Consider the following 19,580-nt stretch of genomic DNA (forward strand, 5'->3'; position numbering starts at 1 on the left):
ACTCTGTTGCTACTTAATAACAATTAGTCTGCTGAGAAAGTACAGCTTTTTCAATACTAAGACCACTGTATAAATAATATATTAATTTTCAGCATTTCTTTCACATTCTGGCTTTGATCATTTTATAGCACCTAATACTGCTTTTACCACTTACCTTCATGTAATGACTCACCCATATAATTTATTGAGACTTGCACACAAAGATTTCCTCTGAATCTCCCAGTAAAATTCTAAAGCAGCAGTATTTATCTTAGCATTAGACATCTTAATACAGCACCTAGCACAACAGATTCCAATTACCATCATCTATAAGCCCCTACATCCAGTCTCAAGAAGCTAAGGGTCCCTTTCCCATTCTGATATCCTACAGGAATATCTGAGGATACATCTTGTGCCCCAAGTACTACTCCTACAGGAGCAGTAGACCTATGCAGACCTATATTTAGACCTGTATGTTTCTTCTTGGGCTAGAAGGCCCAAACAATGAGCCTGAACCAGAAACACTTACCACACTCAGGAAAGGTTCATTTCCTGGCAAATCTGTCTAGGAGACACCGCAAGCATCCAATTGCTAGTGAAAGATATCGCCGTATAAGTGGTGAATATCTCGTTGTACAAGTCACTTCTATGTATCCTAGAGAAAAGAATGGAAGTTGATTTCAGCTCCATCTGTCTGTTATTCCACCATAAACAGATAGCTACAAAGGTAATCAGCATGTCCCAGGGCCAAGGGCATCACTTCTTTCAACTATTGTCAGTAACGGCCAATAACACAAGCCGGCAAAGTAAAAGAAAGTGACAGCAGGGAAATAATTTAGCCTTTAACTGACACGTTATCCAGTTAAAAGCCATTTACCTTCTGCTGCTCGGTGTGTCATTGCTCATTTTAGTTTTGAAGTGACATCTCCCCAAGTACCATTAACATGCCAGCAATGAAAAGGAATTTATAGAGTACGCACCCTGGAGAATTATAGCCTGGGTGGTTGTGGTGAAGGAAAGTACTTTGTGGACTCTTTGTTTATCCTTACAGCTCCCACCCCATCCAATTCAGAGCATCCAGAAGGGGAAGTATCAGGCAACTCCACTGTCGTCACCTTCTCCCTGCAGCATAGTATGACCTGATAATGCATTTCAGCAGCAATTATTGTCTAGGAGGATCCTCTAGCATTCAACAAAGTACAGCATTATAAATTCCTCTTTCTGGAGGAAGAAGAGGTCTATTCTATAACACTGGCAGGCCAACACTACTGAGCGGACCATGGTAACAACTTACCAGCAAATGTAACTGTCCTGGGTAACAAACAAAGGATTGTAGTGTAAAACTGAGGGGACTTTTGTGCAATGTGCAATAGTATGACCAAACTGGAGGTTTTTTTCCAGGACTAGATTCCTGCAGTTACAAAAACATTACATGAAACTGAATGTCCATGCTGCATGTGAAAGAAGAGCCCTCAGCTCACAGCCTACTTCCTGTATTTGATATATTCTAAGAAGGAAAGACCTAGGACTACTATCTTCCCTTCTAATCATCCAAGCTAACCATAAATAGCAATGGATTTCAAGCTACTAGACAAACTGCAGCTTCTTAAAATGATCAAGTCAGGGTTAAGGATAAAAGACACCATTTATCATAAGCCAGAGAGTTGCAGTAAAAACCCAAGTCACCTTGGAAGCCAGAATTACTAATGCTATCAGTATCGATATGTACAAGTTCAAATTTGATGTAGCAAACAAGATACAAGTCTGCTTCCACGGTAGTAAGGCCAGGCAGGATTCAAATCACAGCAGCAGGCAACTTCCACAGGAAACTGTCTACCTTTAGTCAATAAGTAAGAGAGGGGCAAATAGTCACTAACTGAATTCAGAGTTGCCCTTTACTCAGATATATTCAGATGACAGATGAATTTGCATTAGTTTAATGTGAATCACCACAGATAATGGAAAACAATACTTATGCTAATGAGAGAACAGAGCAAAAGCTTTGCAAATTAGATGCCATTTGTTCACCAGCCGGGGTGCAGCTGATTAGAAATAGCACCATGATTGATAGCTCCATCCGTCCTCACTTCTGGCGTGCCACCTCTGTGGGGCATCCCCACAGCACCCTAACTTCCCCAGTGCTTTCCAGACACCCCGGAGGTGCAGCCTAGCAGAGGAGAGATGCCCCAAGCCAGTAGAAGACATTCCATAGGCAGGAAAAAGGTGAAGGCTAGGCCACAGGGCCAAACGGGAAGGGGAGCGCCCAGCTGAGGTAAAAACCCAAAGCTTGCCAGCATATCTGCACCTTCCCACTTCCCATGAAGGCACAGGTGCTTCTTCCACCTTCAAGTGCTCGTTTTTCCGTCTCCTGGCCGGACCCCAGGCCGCCTGCCCTCGCCGCTGCTTTCCACTCTCAACATGGCGGGCGCAGGGCGGGAGTGAGGTGCCGCGCGCGAGGGAGGCGGGGCCTCGCGCCCGGCGGCCGGGTGGGCGGGGCGACGGGTGGGCGGGGCGCGCGTGCCAGCGGCAGCGATGGAGCGTGTGGGGAACCGGCAGGGCTGCCCGGCCCCGGCCGGTGCCTGCTCAAAAGTGGCTCTCCCTGGGGGCCGTTCCCTTTCCTAGCACCCTTAGGGCAGCTTGGGAAGGGTGAGGTGAATGCCTTCGGGGGGCGGGAAACCAAACAGAAACCCAAAACAGAAAAAAACCCTTGAGTTTTGGGGTGTTTCTTCCGCGTGGTGGTGCGACGCAGAGCAGCTCCCCCAGGCCTTCGTCTTCTGTCAGAAGCCATTGCCGCTGAGGAGAGGAGTGCGGGCATTTTTTCCTGCTGGGTGACAGCGCAAAGGGGCGGTGGGAGGAGCTGGTGAGGACCCCGTTAAGAGTGCTGGGCTTTGGGGGACAATGGGGGTCAGTGGGTGGGGGAGGTCTGAGGGGGGCACATGCCAGACCTGTGGCTTCGCCTGATCAGGGGCCTTTAGTAGCTGTGGTCCTAGAGCAGACGTGGCGATCAATTTCTGGAAATGTTATTGCTTCTTAAGTTGCCGGGTGCTGTCCAATGGCCTTGTTTGATATACAGAAGCTTGTGACCAGAAGGGCTTGAGGCAAAAATTTACTGCTGCTGCTTCAGGGGTGTTTGCAGCAATGTGACTGGGTGAGGTTTGTTGTTTCTCACACATACTAAGCAAAGTCACAGTCTTCGAGTCGTTGGTTTTGTGAATAAATTGCCTGATGCTATGTGAAATACATATATGGAGGAGGGTTGTCTGCATGAGCGACCAGAAAACAGCTCGTGTGCGAGGTGAACTTGTGCGACGATTGTCCTGTTAGGTGGTGGTTGGTATACAGTTTTTAAAGACTGTATGATGAAAGCTTCAGGAACTTACGTAAATGCAGAGCACAAGAAAACATCGTGGAAACCTGGAAAACGCTGCTTGGCATTCACTGGATGTTTTGATGCCTTGTGCGAGAATAGGGTTGGCACCCCAGAAACACAAGGGAGCCAGGAAAGAGGTGTGGAGAGTGACTCCATTAGCAAGGTGAGAGGGGATATGGCAACACATGTGAGCCAAATATGATGCTGGTGCAAAGGTGTGGGCTGAGCAGGCAGGGCTCTGAAAGGAATTCAGAGCCAGCGGGCTACTTGCAGGCAAAAATTGTAGTACGTGGGCAGAGCTTTGTGGAATAACCATGCTGTGGCAGGATATGATTCAGAGGCGCTGGCACAGCTGTATAGGAATTTATAACCTTTCATACTACTGAACTATAATCGTGTTGAATTGTATGATAGGAGTTTACTCTGCTCCTGTCTATGCGAGCTCTGGAAATTTGTTAGTTCCTTAATTTTCACACCCACTAAGAAAGATTTAAAATACTTATGCTTTTAGGAAGCGAATAAGGAAGCGGGTGTATAATGGCATTGCTGGCTTGGCTTACTGTACCCAGCACTGTACTTTCATCATTTCTTGCACAGTTATTACCTTTGGCTTTTAATATGTTATTATATAAATATTCATCAAATACAAAAGCACGACGACCCAGAACAATGGAAATCAGCATCTCCTGGAGGAGGATTGGAGGTAGGGTGCCACATTATCTTGGGATTTCCTTGAATATTTGCATTTAATTCCTGAGATTTCTAAAGCAACTGAATAGCTTCAGACACAGGGTGGTACAGGAGCAGAATCTGTTCTTCTGCTAGTTGTTATTCCAGCAGGGCAAAGATCTGAATAAATGAGCGCTTGAGAAATGTCTGAACTAAGGAGGCTTGCCCCACTGAGAGATGCTGACCTGACTCTTTTTAAGTAATGCAGCTGCATGTTTCCAAAGGTGGAGGGCATAAATGCTCAGCAGGGGAGGAGGATGCTGCTGGGAAGGTTTGTCCTGTTTTGCCCCTTTTTTTCTCCTTTCCTTTCCTTTCAATAGTGTCTCCTCCTGTGATCCATCGTACAGGGTTAGGCAAATTGTGATCCTTAATGCAAGCAAATGGAACAGTTTCTCTGGCTTCTGCTCTCTGTGATCTCTTGTCTTGCAGTCACAGAGTCCAGCTAACATTGTGACCTTGTGTGGGGCATTTGGCAAGTTTCCTGATTTTGATGGTTTGTGGATAAATTGCTCTTCTAGAAGTGTTTTGGCAGAGGCAGTAGTTTTGGAGGAATGCAATGGCATTTGTGAAAGCTGCTCGCTGGTGTTCAGACCAAACGATGAAGATGTATATAACCCCTTCCCTTGCAGCTCTGCCAGCATACCCAGACCCACCACTGAAGTTCCTGCTGCTGCTTGGAGACTGTGAGCAGCTGCAAGGATATACTGCATTCATGAGCTATTGCATTTGTTTCATCTTGCATCTACTACAAACATCTGCACCAGAATCCAGATCAGAAATGCTAAACTTCAGTTCAGGGACCACTGAATGAACCGCAGTCTCAACTATCACAAGAACTTCTACTATTTAACTTGCTGAATCTAAATTCTGAACAGTAACTTCAGTGTCTTGCTCCCATGCTCCTTCATAGCATATCCCCTCAGGAGCTGGACAGAGCTTTTCTCCTGACCCCTTTTACCCTTTTGTATTCCAAGGAAAAGTTGTCCTAGAATGGAATTAATCTGGATACACAGTGCCTAGGACTCTCCTGGGACCTTGCTCTCTGTTGAATCCATTTTTATTCATCCATCAAAAAGTATTAATTCTCCCTTTTGCATCACTCTCTGCCTGTTCTTTTTATTTTTTCATTATCTTTTAAAGCACTGAGGAACCCCATCCCCTTCTGCTCAAGCCACAAGATGATAAAGTTGTTTTTCCCTCCAGCTCTTTTCAATGCATCATTTAGCAGACCTCCTCTAACATGTTCTGAAAAGCCTCTCTTATCCCAGGTGGAGGGCGGGGAGGAGGATCTGTAGGCTGGTAGGACTATGGAGTTGAAATCCATCTAGGTTTAAATAGCTCAAGGTCAGCCCAGGATGGAAAGGACAACAGCAGATTTCTGGAGACTTCATTCAATGAACTGTTGATTGGAAAAGCTCTTTCAGATCCCCGTGGAGCAGAATCTGGAAGAAATGTGTTTTCCAAAAGGAGGACAGCAGGTTAGTTGTTAATGATTTCGATAAAGCAAGAGAAGGCACATTAGGAGGTTGGCCATAAGGGTAAAAAAGGAGGCTGGTGTATTGCTCATTAGTGGTTTGCTAAAATTAACTCCATTACTGTGTTTGCTTTCATTGCAAACCTTCCATTTAATTGCAATTAGCACTGAACTGCGAAGAAGGGACCCTGCTTCGTGCTACAGGTTGTCAGTACCAGGAAAGAACCCAGAGCTGAGATGTGTGAACTGCTGTTTTAGGGACTGTCTCAGTGGTATAGTTGAGCCTGTTCAGCCTGGTTTTGCTATGCTGATAACTCAGGAGGAAAGTGGGGATTTGCTGTTGTTCCTTAACAAAGTTATCACATGTATTATTTCACAAGTATAGGCAGTAAGTTTGAATTAAAATATAAAAACAGAGGACCTGATCCAAAGGGTGGTGAAATCACTGACAGCTGTGCTATAGTTTTCTTTCAGCCTTGGATTAAGCCCAAACCCCTACAAATTTAGTTTCTGTAAGAAAAAAGTGGGGGGGGTTGTACCTTTTCACTCTCTGTATTCTTGCATTTCCTTTGATGTTCCTTTTCTCTTTCACAAGCTATTGATTCTCATCTTGTCTTTTATTTACTGCCAGCTCTCTCATTATGTCAGGAATGCTACACTGAAATGCTGTTCTGTTTTCTGCATATGCCATTCTGTTTTCTGCATTCACAACCTTTAAATAAAGAAAAGGCTTTGCTGTTCTTTGTGAAGGTGGCTGCCAGTTGGCTAGTTAGCATTTGAGTTTATAATGCAGAATGAAAAAAGGGAATAGCTGGAATGCTCTTCCAGAACTGGGAGGTATTTTACTTTCATCATACAGATATCCTGTCCATTCAAAAATGATGACAGGGACAGTTTTGGCTAAAGACACTAGGAGACATTAGGCAGCTTATTTCTTTCCAGTGAAATCCATGAGGATTTCAGGAGTCTACCTGCAGTGTGAAGACAGGGAGAGAGTTAGCCCTGTGTTCTTAAGGGCTTCTCTGAGACCTCCAAGGAGGTCTGCTCCTCATTTCAGCAAGTTCAGAAGAGAGAAGGGCTAAATTACACATGTGTAGATTTGAACTTGTGGCTTCATAGTCTGAGGTTACTGCAAGTCTGCCGTTCCCTTCAGCCTCTAGTTTATCCTCCTTTGCTGGTCACAGGTAAATGTAGGTCCATGCAGTGGCAGCTTTTTCTGGAAACAGAAGCCAATTTGGGAAGGGAAGGCTGCACATGAATGGAAGAAGGGAAAAGGAAAAGGAGGTGATAACAATTCTTTGATGGAAGTAGATCAGTCTTTCATGCTATGGCCTGTCTCTTTGGGCTCCTCAGGAACAGTTATAGCTACAGTTTGAGATGGAGATTGCACTATGAACTGAAAGCAGATGTTCTCTGAAGGCAGTTAGCTACTAGCAATAAAAAGCTAAGTGTTTGGAAAATGCAGTAATTCAGTCATGTGATTTTTATTTCTGTACTTTGGTCACTGACCCTACAATGGCACTGAAAAATGGGAGTAGTTTGTATTTAGGAAGAAAATGGAAGATGGCTGTCAAAAAAATAGATAAAATGAAGTGGCTAAGCCCATTTTAATTAAAACTCAGGGTGAAGTAGTTATCTCATTCTTGTAGATGGTTCCAAAGCTCTGCTTCTCACTTTATGTCAATGTTTTGTGTCTGTGGATCTGAGACAGATAAAGTTAATTCATAAAGTGATACAAATATGAGGCTACTTCTGGTAATATACTATGTAATCAGCAGAACTGGCTGCCAGGAATTATGCTACTTCTCTCACCAATTAGTGCTAACGTGTGGGGTAGTCAAAAATATAACATGAATTGTGAGATTTTGATTACCTGATTGTACAGGAATGTGCTCAGGTAGCATGGAGCTAGGAGAGCATTAGAAAAGTCTTGCCAGATCTCTGCCATAGATTCAGAAGGAGCATTCATCAATTGGTACAGCTTAGTAGGTATAAAAACTGGGGAATGGGGTAGGAGGGAATGACCATAAGTGAGTCTTCCTTCTCTGCTTAACCAGAGGCAGAAGTATCAGAGTGAAAATATTCTGGTTTTAACTCTAACCTTGTCAAACCATAGATACCCATTTTTCGCTTGTGAAAACTCAGCTTATCTAGCTTGTGCCCTGGGAACACTGACCACTTTCTCCCTGTGCTCCTAGGGCTCTGAAAATGAGCTGCAAATGAGCCACAAATGAGCTTCAAAACTAGACCGTTGTTTGTGACAAGTGGATACAGGGTGTGTGGGAGAGCTACAGCCAGGAATCAGCAGCTAGCTTGGTAGGCAGAGCTGCCACTAGAGAGGGGCACTGGAGCTTGCTGTGCAGCTTTTTTCTAACTGTGCAACAGGTTTGCCTTGCTATGCATTGGTTTCCCTAACAAAAAAAAAGTGATAAATGGAGCTGTGTAAATAATCAGTGTTTATATTCAGCAATGTGCTGAAAAGCAGAAAGCACACTTTGGGGGAAAGAAGCATTTGTTACTTTCCCAGGGGGTGGAGGGAAAACGAAGAAGGAAATATGTGTTTCAGGTTGAATGAAACATTGATTTGTTTTGGGGCAGGGGGGAGGTTATCCATTCTATTACAATTTAGCATTTTTTTAAAACAAAATATTTTGGTGATGGAAAAAAGCAAGGGTTGGTTTAAAAAAGAAAAACACCGAAAATATGTTTCACTTTTTCTAATTTGTTTTCTTTGGTTGAAAGAATTTATAAATTTGTGTCACATGTGTTAGTCCCTCTGTGTATGTCTGTCAATAAAGTCTTTACTAGAACCACCTCCCCTTGTCTATTAAGAACATTTTCTCCAAGGCTTAGTGGTTATTCAGTGCCAGCAGAGGTTATTTAGTTAATTTCTGTGTGTATGCAAAGTGAAAAGGCTCTGACGTCTCAGAGCGCTGGTGCAGACTCAGCCAGAATCAAAAGATGTAAACAATATCTGTCCCCACTGCGTTTATCCCTGCGAGACCTGATAGCTGCTGGAGCTGACAATGCCTGTATCATTGTTAATGCTGAAGGGGACTCTGTTAATGTTGTTATGCAGGTCCAGATACCATTTATTTTTTGTGGTTTCTGGATGCTGCTCTTGAAGGACAAGTAGCTTTTGAAGCAGACCAAGGTTAGCTCTGGCTACCTTTACTGATATTTTTGTCCTTACCCCGCTTCCCCTATCCCCTCCTCCTCCTTTTTTTTTTGCCTTGGTTCTGTGTTGAAGGCACATTGTGGGTTGAGCAAATCTCTAGGTAATTCTTTCTCAGCTGGGGAAGGATAAGCAAGGGGCCCACATGTGTCAGGAGCATGAGGTTGGCTGGGAGATACCATGGATTAGCTAAGACACCTGGAATTCTTTTCAGCAGGGCTCAGACACCCAGGGGAGAGCAGGAAGAAAAGCACACCTTGAGTTTAAGTGGGGATCCCATGAAGGTAATGAAATGCAAGGGACCTCTATCAGAAGCAGATAAATGAGCTGTTAAGTCCTGCGGTCAGTAAGTAGGGGAGTAGACAGAATCAACTGCATTAAGTTCAGTGGCATCTCTGTACGTTTGCTTATTCATATGGATGAGATGGAGCTGGGGGATGATGAAGGCAGCAGACTGCAGGCACGACGGATGCAATACAGGAATACGGTGGAACAGTGTGTGTGTGTTCATGATTAGGTCTGGCAGTGCTCTGCATGAAGCCCAGCAGCGAGACAGGACATATAAGGTCCAATTACTGGCAAAACCAGTGGAAGGAAGAATAAGGAGCTATCAGCTGTTGACCTCACTGATGGGTAATGCTGACGTCACTGGTCAGCATCTTGAGTTGGAGGAGACTGCAGCATCGCCAGGGCAAGCTAGTGTTTTATGGCCTCTTAAACGTGTGGGGGAGCTGAGGCTGTCTTGTCGTGCTCTGGGTAGAGAAAGAAAAATGAACCAGTTAGGAGAAATAAGAAGGACTCACAGCCAAGTTTGTAATTTGGAGCTTTCTGTAAATTTGCTACTACTTGGGGCTAATGAGAGGAGAGAGGATGAAGTAAGCAGATAGTTTAAAAGTAAAACCAAAAAAAAGGTGTCACCTTTGATAACTGCAGATGAAAAGGGCAACAAAAGAGTGACCAGCAGCTTCTTAGCTGTTCCTAACCTACAGCCCGGTGCTCTCCAGCCCAGCTCAACCAACAAACTGCTTATGCTTCTTGCTGCTGGTTTGCTGGTAGCTTTAGCTCTCTGACTGTTACTGCAAATAAATGTCTGCAGTCCAGAGTGAATTTTTAAAAAATCATGCAATGACAAAGGTAGAATAATGGAAAGGAGGGAATGGGTCCTGGCAAAGAGAATTAATGGTCTACCAGGCTGGTCTCCAGTGAGCTCTGAGCCCTGCTTTGTGAAGCACTGCAGAGGGAGAGGAATAGAAAGCAAGCGGAGTGGAGCCTGTACAGACCAGGAAGGGATATGGGGAAGGATGAATATGCATTGTGTGGGAGTGATAGGGCAGAGGGATGAACATGAGGAGGCAAATGCAGCTGAGGGAGTTGTACAGGGTCAGCATACAGAGAATGGAGATAAACATTCAGGGAGAGAGTGATATGGAAAGTGAATATACAACTGTGATTTGTAAGAAAGCTTTGGGGGGATATTTTAACAAGGCCTGGACATCTGCGTGTGTTGAGGCTGAGCTTGCATTCTTTCACTTTGAGATTGCAGCCAAGCCCAGCAGTAAGTAAAAGTTGGTGCCATCCTATGCCCCAGAGTGAAATGAGTCAGGAGGTGGTGCTCACGTCCCCCAAAAGATTAGTTCTGCTAGGCGTTGTGGGTTTCAGCTTCAGGGTTAAATAAGCCTGATGCAGTCTATGTCACTATGGAGATGACTGCTGAAGGGCAGGATTGGGTCAGAAAGGCACTGGAAAGCAAAGAGCTGCTGTGACAGGTCGTGGCTAAAAAGAGGCTCTAAGACTCAAGCCTGGCATTTCCCGTCTTTGTTGCTGGTTTAAAGAAATACATCTTGTGTGGGTGACCAGTCAGCCAGCAGGAAAATGGTTGGAAGAGACCACTGTGCTGCACTGAAGGACAGTTACCTAAGCATCAGCAGAGGAACTAATCCAGCCCCTCTGGTACCAACCAGCTTTGATGTGGTTCTGAAATCAGCTCTCGCTGGATCTCTGAAGCAAGACATTGCTTCAGCAGTGGAAACTGCTGCTCCCTGCAGAAAATTAATAAGGAGACTTTGGATTCTGCCCTGCATCTGACCTAAGCAGCTAAATAGGTTACACTAAGTTTTAAGAATCGCCCCACTTTTCCTTTTAATAGGCAATTTTTCTGCTTAATTTGCAGAACAAGCAAAAAGCTACTGTGTAAAATTTATCAGCAGCAATTGACTCTCATTAGAGATTGGGAGCAGGAGGCTGTGTCATAAGGGGGAAGGATCCTCCAAACTTTCATTTACCAGTCTTAGTTTCCCAGAGTTTATGCTGACCCATTCCCTGAACAAATTCAGACACTGAGCCATCAACATTTCTTTCCTATTTTCACAAGAGCCGTTCTCACCTTCCTTCAGTCTGGTTTTAGAAGTCCTTAAGCAGTCAGTAACCAGTTCTGTTTGAAGCACATGATCCAGACTGAATGAAGTGCCTGTAAATTGCAGTGCTATTATTACAGAGTTTGAGCAGCGAATTTTGCCATGTTGAGCAAACTCAACTGCAGTAGAAATATTTTGTTCAGGAGTGTTAGAGTGCAGCTGTGTGCAGAGCTCCTTGCTGGACCAACGAGTTGGGCCATAGGTGTCTGATTGTGCCTATGGAACATAGGCAAGATCAGCCTTTACATACCACGTGGACTCCAGCAGCTTGGGTCTGGAAACTCGTTCCTGAGTCTAACATCTTTACCAGAAGTGGTATAGCTGCTGATAGCCGCAAGGCTGCCTTTTCTTACCACTCTTTTCTCTTAAGTCCTGCACTGGTTATAGCAGACACAGAAAGAGCTGCTGTCCATATTTCCTGGAGACCAGAACACAGCATGATCTGAAATTGCTCATGTTTTCTTCATGCTGCAGCAGTGTCTTTTGGCTCCAGCTAAAGACAGCTGTGACTTGTGTCGTGTAGGGGGACAGGTAAACTGTAATATACCTTCCTATGAGAGACATTAGGGAAGTGGAAATTATTACTGACATTGAAACATTCAGATGGGGATTCTTCCTTTCCTTTTCCCCCTACAGTAAATGTTAATTATACATGAAGGTTCACTACAGCAGAAGGGATTATAATTAATTTATATTTGAACTATAATAGATTTCACTACAAACTGCATTTCATTGCAACAAAGTGTATTATGACTGTTGTTTGCTGCCAGCAATTTACATAAACCAACCACAAAGCATTGCATGCATTAATCCTGCATTAAGGACAGCAGCAGGCACATAAAACTATGAGGAAAAAATAAAGCAAGTCTGTTTAACTTGTGAACAGAGACCTTGTACTTGTTGCAGGACCTATGTAATCTAACCTGAGAAATGCAGAGGAGTGCATTGGACCACATGAATTTGTAAGGTAACATTTGGATCCAAACCCATGTCTGAACCTGCCTAGAAATTAGAATTTATCCATGTGTTCTATCTCTACTTTAAACTGCAAAAACATTAGAAACCTTCTGACAGAAGAATAACCCTTTGTTCTTCTTGGTGCCGAGTCACGTGCCAAAGCAGTAGCAAGACAGTAGTGACCTAGGGGACAGGCAAGCAGGTTTTTATTCTTGTCCTGATGGAAAATAATTTACTTTCCTGTGCCTCTTGCTCATTTTCAAGCATTACCTACCTAGTTTTATGGGATAGGAGTTTCTTCAAAGCAGGGATTATGCTTACAAAGGTATGCTGGAGCAACTCCCAGAGCAGAGTCCCTGTCATAGGAATAAGTATTAATCCAAACATACCAGACAGTATATTAAAAGCGTAAGATGGCAAGTTGATAACTTTTAATTGGCGCTTCCTAATTTATTACTGCTAACACACTAACCTCACAGCTTTCCCTCCGTGTCATCTTTTTGTGATGTCTCAGTGATATCAAGTCTTGGACCTTGGTTTCTTTGTCATCAGGCATACCCTGACACCTTGCAGCCCTTCACTAGGGAGTGTATCAGACTCTGTGATGCTATCTGTTGCACTGCATGCTGTCGCCTTCTGTCTCTGAACATCTGCTTTCGTCTGCAGACAGGAGCTTCATCCCTGATGACCCAGTCTCAGACTGTAGAAAAGGGCGAGACGGCTTGTCAGGGACTTCAACAAACAGCTCGACAGCTGTTGTAAACAGCCGAGAGGAAAGGTCAGAGCCAGCCCTCCTCTGCCACTGATGAATGTTTCCTCTCCTGCACTGCCAAGTTTTGGCCAGGCAACGTGAACTGCAGCAGAAAGGGCCAGGGGAGAGAAGAGTCGGGAAGAAGCAACACAAATAATGTCCGTTTTTCCAACAAAGAAGAGAATTTGGATTTTGGAACATTGGCCAGATTTTGCAAAAGGCTGAGTCTGTCTCAAAACAATGAAAACTCATTCCAGAAAAAGGATTGATGGCCATTTCAATTAATGGCCAGGTTGCTGATTATCCCTTTGTCATTAATTTTTACAGAGTGCCTTGGGATTCGTTCAGATGGTAGAACCAGTGCTCTGCAGGATTCCCACTTCTTTTCTGCTTCTTTTGGAGGCATTACAGAACAGCTTTGCCTGGGGAACACAGGGCATGAATGCAGTTTCTGCCATCTTCTTGGGAGCTTGGTTACCATCTCCTCAGGCCAGGCACTCTGTCCTTTTTGGGTATCCAATGCAAGACTGGTAATAAGGAGTTTCACTGTCTGCCATTGATGTGCCAATGTAGAAGCAAGCGTGTATGTGGATGGTTGACCCTGGTGTGGTATGACTGGGAGTAGCACTTCTTGGACTGTATTGGTAGCCTGACATAGGAACCAGTATCAGGTTCTGGAGATGCAAGTCGCCCTCACCTAGAGGAGCTCAGATGATTGAGGGAGTTACATGTCAGCACTTCTATCTTCCACAGAAGGCTATTAAAAGCCATGGTGATATTGCAGCTGGGGCCTGTGTATGTGGCACATCTGGATGTACTTGAGCTGTCTTTATGCTAGAGAGCTTGGGCACCAAAAAATCAAAACTGCAGTAGCGCAGCCCTCAGTACGGTCAGCACAAGCCTGCCTGAGACCCTGGAAAATTAGCTGCTAGCTATTGTCCTTAGCTCCTGTGCTCTTCAGTCTATCTAGATTAAGCAAGCCTGTGTCTCTGCCGTGTTGTGGCAGTGCTGAAGCATACTCTACATTGGGGTATTCATTGCACAATTTGCACTTTCTTAGCTTTCTGGCTATTTCATGGCTATGCTGAAGGCACTAGTGGCCACTTCAGCGAAGTCTGGTTTGCTTCCAAGAGCTTTCTTACACAATTCATACTTATACTCTAGCTGTAAAATTAACAGACTGTTTTATTACACAGGCTTTATTATTCAGGAGGACCCATCCAAAGGCTAGGAGCAGTTTTAATCCCAGCAGAATGACACCTTGGCAGTAAAACAGTTTTGCTACTAAGATTTTGTTGGAGGTGTTTGCTGAGAAAGGGAGACAAGTCCTGAACAGGCTACTCTGGCTCCACTTGACAGAAGAAGATGCAGGTTAGGGTGTCCTAATTTTGGAGCAGCACAAACCAACAAGGAGGCTACTCCCTTCCCAGGAGATGCTGTGGGAAATAGAGAAGTGGTGCTCTGGTGGCAGCGTTGCAATGCCTACCATATTGAGGACAAGCCACTTCAGGGAGTGTTGTGACGTTGCTTTTATTAAAGACCTGGCACCATTTCCTTCCTACACACCCCACAGTGTGACTCACAGTGTAGTGAAAAATACCCACAGAAATCACTTTTCCTGTGCCATCTGAATATGTACGTTGTCCTAAAATGAAAATTGCTGTAGTCTGAGGTGGGGGATTGGAAACGGCTCCCAGAAACTCCTTCTGTCCTGAAGTGAGACAGAACTGACAGTCCCACAATAGCAGGCTGAGTGGGGGTGAGTCCTCTGACCCTTACTTGCCTCTGAGATAAAAGACCGCTTCCAGAAAGCACTAGAGGTGAAAATATTTCAGTTTGCTGCTGCTTTGCCATTGCCAGTCTCTCTAATTTCTGCTCTGATGTCACCAGCAGTGGCCCCATTAATGTTATTTATAGTGTCTGTGCCATGGGCTTTGGTTGTGCTCAGGGCTCTGTTGCTTGTCTGCAAGGGAGGGAAGAGGAGCTCCAACACTTTCAGTGACATATCTTTCAGCCTGGAGTGTATTCCAGGTTCTTCGTGTCACACCTGGGCTGCCTGGATCTACCCCATGCTCCTGTCTGTACCTTGGTTTGCTCCAGCAAACTGAGCCATCCTGGGGCTTATTTTAGTTATTTAGAACTTACTTTAAAAAATGCAGTAAGTCATGAGACCAAGCAAATCCGATAAAGACGCTTCAGGGGAAGGCAGTCTGCAAAGCCAGATGCAAATGCAGCCAACCAGAAACCAAAAATATATTAGTACTGAGAGAGCAGGCAATTATTCTCCTATCAGAGTTGCAGGATTTTCAGTGTGTATGACTTCAGTGCCACTTCAGGACAGCCGGGCATCCGTTTTTGGCTGAAAATGAGTAGAGCCACAGTTGCTTCAGAGCCCATGTCCTTCCCTGCATGACACCCATGAGCTGCAATTAATTGATGCATTTAAGAAGCACTTGCCAGTCTATGTGAGAAGGACCTTTGCAGCTGCTAACCTGAAGCGTTGAAAAATCATGAGTCAGGCTTTTTATATGATCCAGCTAATCTTAAAATTAAAAAAAGAAGATGAAGAAGCAGCCAGGGCTTTGGTATTTACCTGCAGAGGTTTAAATCTCCAGAGTTTGTGTCTGTAAGCTATTCTGCCTGAAAGCTGAACTTCTCAGGTAATCTGATGACTCTGGGAGCTAAGGCATTTTAGAAAAAAGTACCAAATATTGCCAGACACAGTATATCTATAAGCACTGGAAACTCTGCAGTCAAAAAGTGTGTCCCAGAAGAGCTATTTCAGCACTTAAGCTGATCTCCAGTATGAAGCGTGCACTGGTGTCCACGTATAGGAGAGAGACTTGGGCAGATTACATGTGTCTACAGAACAGACCCTTGTATCTTTAAGACATCCCATAAACTACATGGCCTGGAATCAGTCCCTGGGTGAAAAATTTTTTACAGTGAACTTTTGCCCTGTTCCTTATGTATTTCACATTTTTCTGCAATATATCAGCTTGTAAGAAGCCACTCAATGTATTAATGATCAGGAAATAATAATGTTCTCAACCCAGGGCCAAGTATCCTCCGTCTCCCTGCCATCTGTAATAACAGCCCATTTAATGGATGTGTGTGAGATGGTGTCTTAGGAACCCTCAGGGAAGCACAGAGCTACACCAAAAGCACAGTTGCTCAGCTGTTGCTGGAGAATTTAAGGCTCTTTACAATTTTTCAGTGCCGGTTTGGTGACTTCCCCAGTGATGTCAGTCTCTGTTACCTGTGGCAGGTTCTGTGTTGTTTCCTTTCTGACCTGGGAGCTGATTTCTCCATTAGCACAAGGATCTTGTGCATGTACTGTGAGCCTCCTACAATAGAGATTGATGGCAAGCAGCAAGAACCACATGGTTGCAGAGTCTCCCAGCAATTGCCATGCATGATGGAGGAGGCTGTCAATCAGCAGTCAGCAGCATCAGTGTTGTGTTGAATCAAATATACCAGAGTGGCTGCCTATGCTTGTAAATTGCCACTGGGTATCAATTACGGTTTGCCAGATCACTCTCTGACAGCCTTGCTCCATACTGCTGTTATTGCATTGTCCGTGCTGCATGTCTTTTGTGGATTTAAAGGCAATGTATGATACTGCCTCCCAACCCAAGAGAAATCCCGTTTTGAGGGACACTTTTCAGAGTGATTGGTCACAACCATCAGAGCTAACACATGGCTTGTTCTGCCATCTAATTCATCTTTAGTTCTTCAAGAGACCAGCACTAAAGAAAGCACAATTACTGGACTTGATCTAGGAATCGCAGACTTAAAGCTGATGGCCTTTGTTAAGTGGTATGAATATAATGGCTTCCACTAGGCATTAATCACTATGAGACTTTGAACGCAGGACCCTGGGCTATTTTTTGCAACCCTGTCAGCTGTGAGCTATGTGTCTTTGGGCAAGTCTTGTCTTTTCCCTGTGGTCCCAAAAGTCCCCCAGCTGAACAAAGCATGCAATAATACTGAAGTGCCTCTAAAGACTTGGTCATTGATGAATGAATTCTTACTGCTTTTTTTTAGAGATTTTTGGATGCCAACTGCTATTTTAGTGCAAAGTAGTATTGATTATCATCATGCATATATAATACAGTAAGTTGTTATTCATTTCCTTATTGCTTCTCTTCTCTGACATGATCCTTATTAGGTACCTCAGGGGGCAGGTTAATAAAACTATTTACATTAAATACTAAGGGAAGCATTACCCTTAGCACAATCCCTCTCACTGTCCTAGCAAAACCCATCCGTTTGGCACAAGCCTCCAAGGCAACGTTCCAGCATGTCTCCTGAGCATCAGGCTGGGATTCTGCAGTGATATATGTTTCCTTCCTTTCTCTTCTGCTGCATTTTATAACTGCTAGTCTGACCTGGCATTGCTACCTACCATAGAGAGAGGCTGCTTTTTTCCTGACTAATCTCACAGTACTTATTTTTATAGGTGTATTGAAGATAATGATCCTGCTTCTGAATGGGTGATAAGAGTGAGACAAAGACAGAGCTGCTGGCTTTTAACTCACATGAAAAGCTTCAGATACTACTGCAATGAGGACCATATACGAAGACAGAGCAGCATCATGACTGGTAAGAGAGTGAGCAATGTAGCAACTTTGATATGGATAGTGACCTTCTCAGCATTAAGCATATTGCATTAAGTTGCAGAAATAAGGCTTAAGACCCAGGCTCACAAAGGTAACAAAGTGATGCTGAATTCAGCAGCATTTGAGCGTCTAAATACCATTGTAGATATGGACATAAATGCCTTATTTAATCTGAATTAACATGACTGAAAAAGTGAAGCGTTAGCACAGTCGTACATGCTCTGTCTGCGGTTGTGTCTCCACTTTCCACTGTTAACTGCCATTTTGTATTATGAGTTGCATGTGTTGCCAGCCTTGCCCCAGGCAAGGTTAATGAATTGTGTTTCCTGTGATCCTCCTGGCTTCAGAGAGCTGCACCGTATCTTGTTGAAGGATCATCACTGGGAAACTATCGCAAGGCAATCTGGAGCCATCGGCTTTGATTGTCTCTCAGTGGTTGGCCAAATGCCACGATCAACAGATTTGCAACACGGTGGTGCCAGTGTGGTGGGTGTCTCAGTCACTTCTCAGCCCAGCACATGGCAGAAGGCCGAACGGAGCAGGGAAGCCAGAAATTGTCAGCTGGAAGCGGGGGCAGCACAGGAGAGAGGACAAGTTGGGTGCTGCCAAACATTAATACTCATAAAGCTCAGGGTCACAGAGGAACACCATTAATATAGATTTTCAGATAGTTTCTTTCCTTTTGTTTCCAATATTTCCTGGTTCCTATCTCCTGTAAGAACAAAGTTGGCAGAGCTGGGAAACCTCTTCTCTCCTCACCACACCAGTGGTCGGATTGTGTCTGAAATCTGGAGTGAAGAAGCAACTGGAGCCATTTCACCAGCATTTTACCTACCTTATGCCAATTGTAGTGTGCAAAGGACTTGTTTTATGACTTTGCCATCCTTTCCTATACAGAGAGGGAGAAGTATTCTCATTTAATATTAATTTCCCCTCCATGGATTCAGGCTGCTTCTGACAGTGTATCAATTATTTAAACTTGTTTAAAAAATTTCCAGGATTAAAGAGATTAGTTTCTTGTTGATTTTGGTAATTCCTCCTGCTTTTGCATCTCTGAGGCTGAGTGCAACACAGCTACTGAGTTCCTATTTGCTCAGAGTTCACCCTATCCAGGGGCAAAATGGAAATTTTGTTTCCATTTGTAATTGCCAAGTTCATGTCTGAGTGGTAAGCAGCTGCCGCAAACTGGGTATTAGTAAAGCAATTGAAGAAATTTTAGGTGGCGCTGTTAGGTGAGCAATCACTTATACCACTACACAGGGACTGTTTGTTGTACATTTGTGTGTACAGTTAGGATCTTTCTGCAGAAATTTACATTATGAAAGTAAATTTGAAAGAGACAACAACATTTGCAGTTTTCCTCTGAGTTGTTTTGCATTTCTCAGCTACATAAAGTGACCAGTCCCTTCCAGCAGACAGTTGAGGTGATTCCACCATCAGATCACTGAACCTCATGTGCTACTGTCACAAATTTAAAGAATGTCTAAAGATCATCTTTTGTCCTCTGCGTAGTGTGTCTTTGTTAGCTGTGGAAGAATGGCTTACCTGCTCCAGCCTACAAGTTGAAATCAGGGCTGCAACTGGCACTTAAGAAAATCTGGAAGAAAGGATTAAAAAGAATAATCAAAGAGCTTTAAAGATCAAAAAGCAAACAGGTCTATGAAATATACATGAAAACACACTAAAACCCCAATCCCAGCATTATCTGCCTCCCATCCAATCATTAATTCATGGGGTTTTGCTACCAGGAAGAGTGAACTCCTGAAATGGGTTCTTTGACTGTGTCTTCCCTTTGCTAAGCAAGACTGCCTGAACAGTCCAGCTCGCCACTCAGGCAGAAAGGAATGTTTGTGGCTTCCTGCGATACCCCATAAATGTACCTTTGCCTTAATTAACTGGTCAGACAATCTTGCTTAACAAAGGGAAGACCTAGCGATACTCATATCTAAACCCAAGTTTCTATAATTACAAATTAATCAGGAAAAACCCTCAATAGGCTTTTCTCACTAAATATTCACAGTTAGAAAGAACCAGATGGCCCATTATTTTTCTTCCCAACTGTTTCATGCTGCATGATAGACTTTATCAATCAGCCCCAGAAACCAATCT

General features: G+C 44.0%; 1 long non-coding RNA gene across 1 annotated transcript in view; it reads left to right on the forward strand.

The window, feature by feature from the left end:
• The first annotated feature begins 5,275 nt into the window (after positions 1-5,275).
• Positions 5,276-19,580, forward strand: part of LOC142034886 (uncharacterized) — a 50,013-nt gene continuing 35,708 nt past the window's right edge. Inside the window, exons 1-2 of the long non-coding RNA XR_012651763.1 lie at positions 5,276-5,556; positions 17,312-17,454. This is a non-coding gene — a long non-coding RNA (uncharacterized LOC142034886). The remainder of the gene's footprint in view (positions 5,557-17,311; positions 17,455-19,580) is intronic.

Source organism: Buteo buteo, chromosome 9 (assembly GCF_964188355.1).
Source record: "Buteo buteo chromosome 9, bButBut1.hap1.1, whole genome shotgun sequence".
Lineage (NCBI taxonomy): Eukaryota > Metazoa > Chordata > Aves > Accipitriformes > Accipitridae > Buteo > Buteo buteo.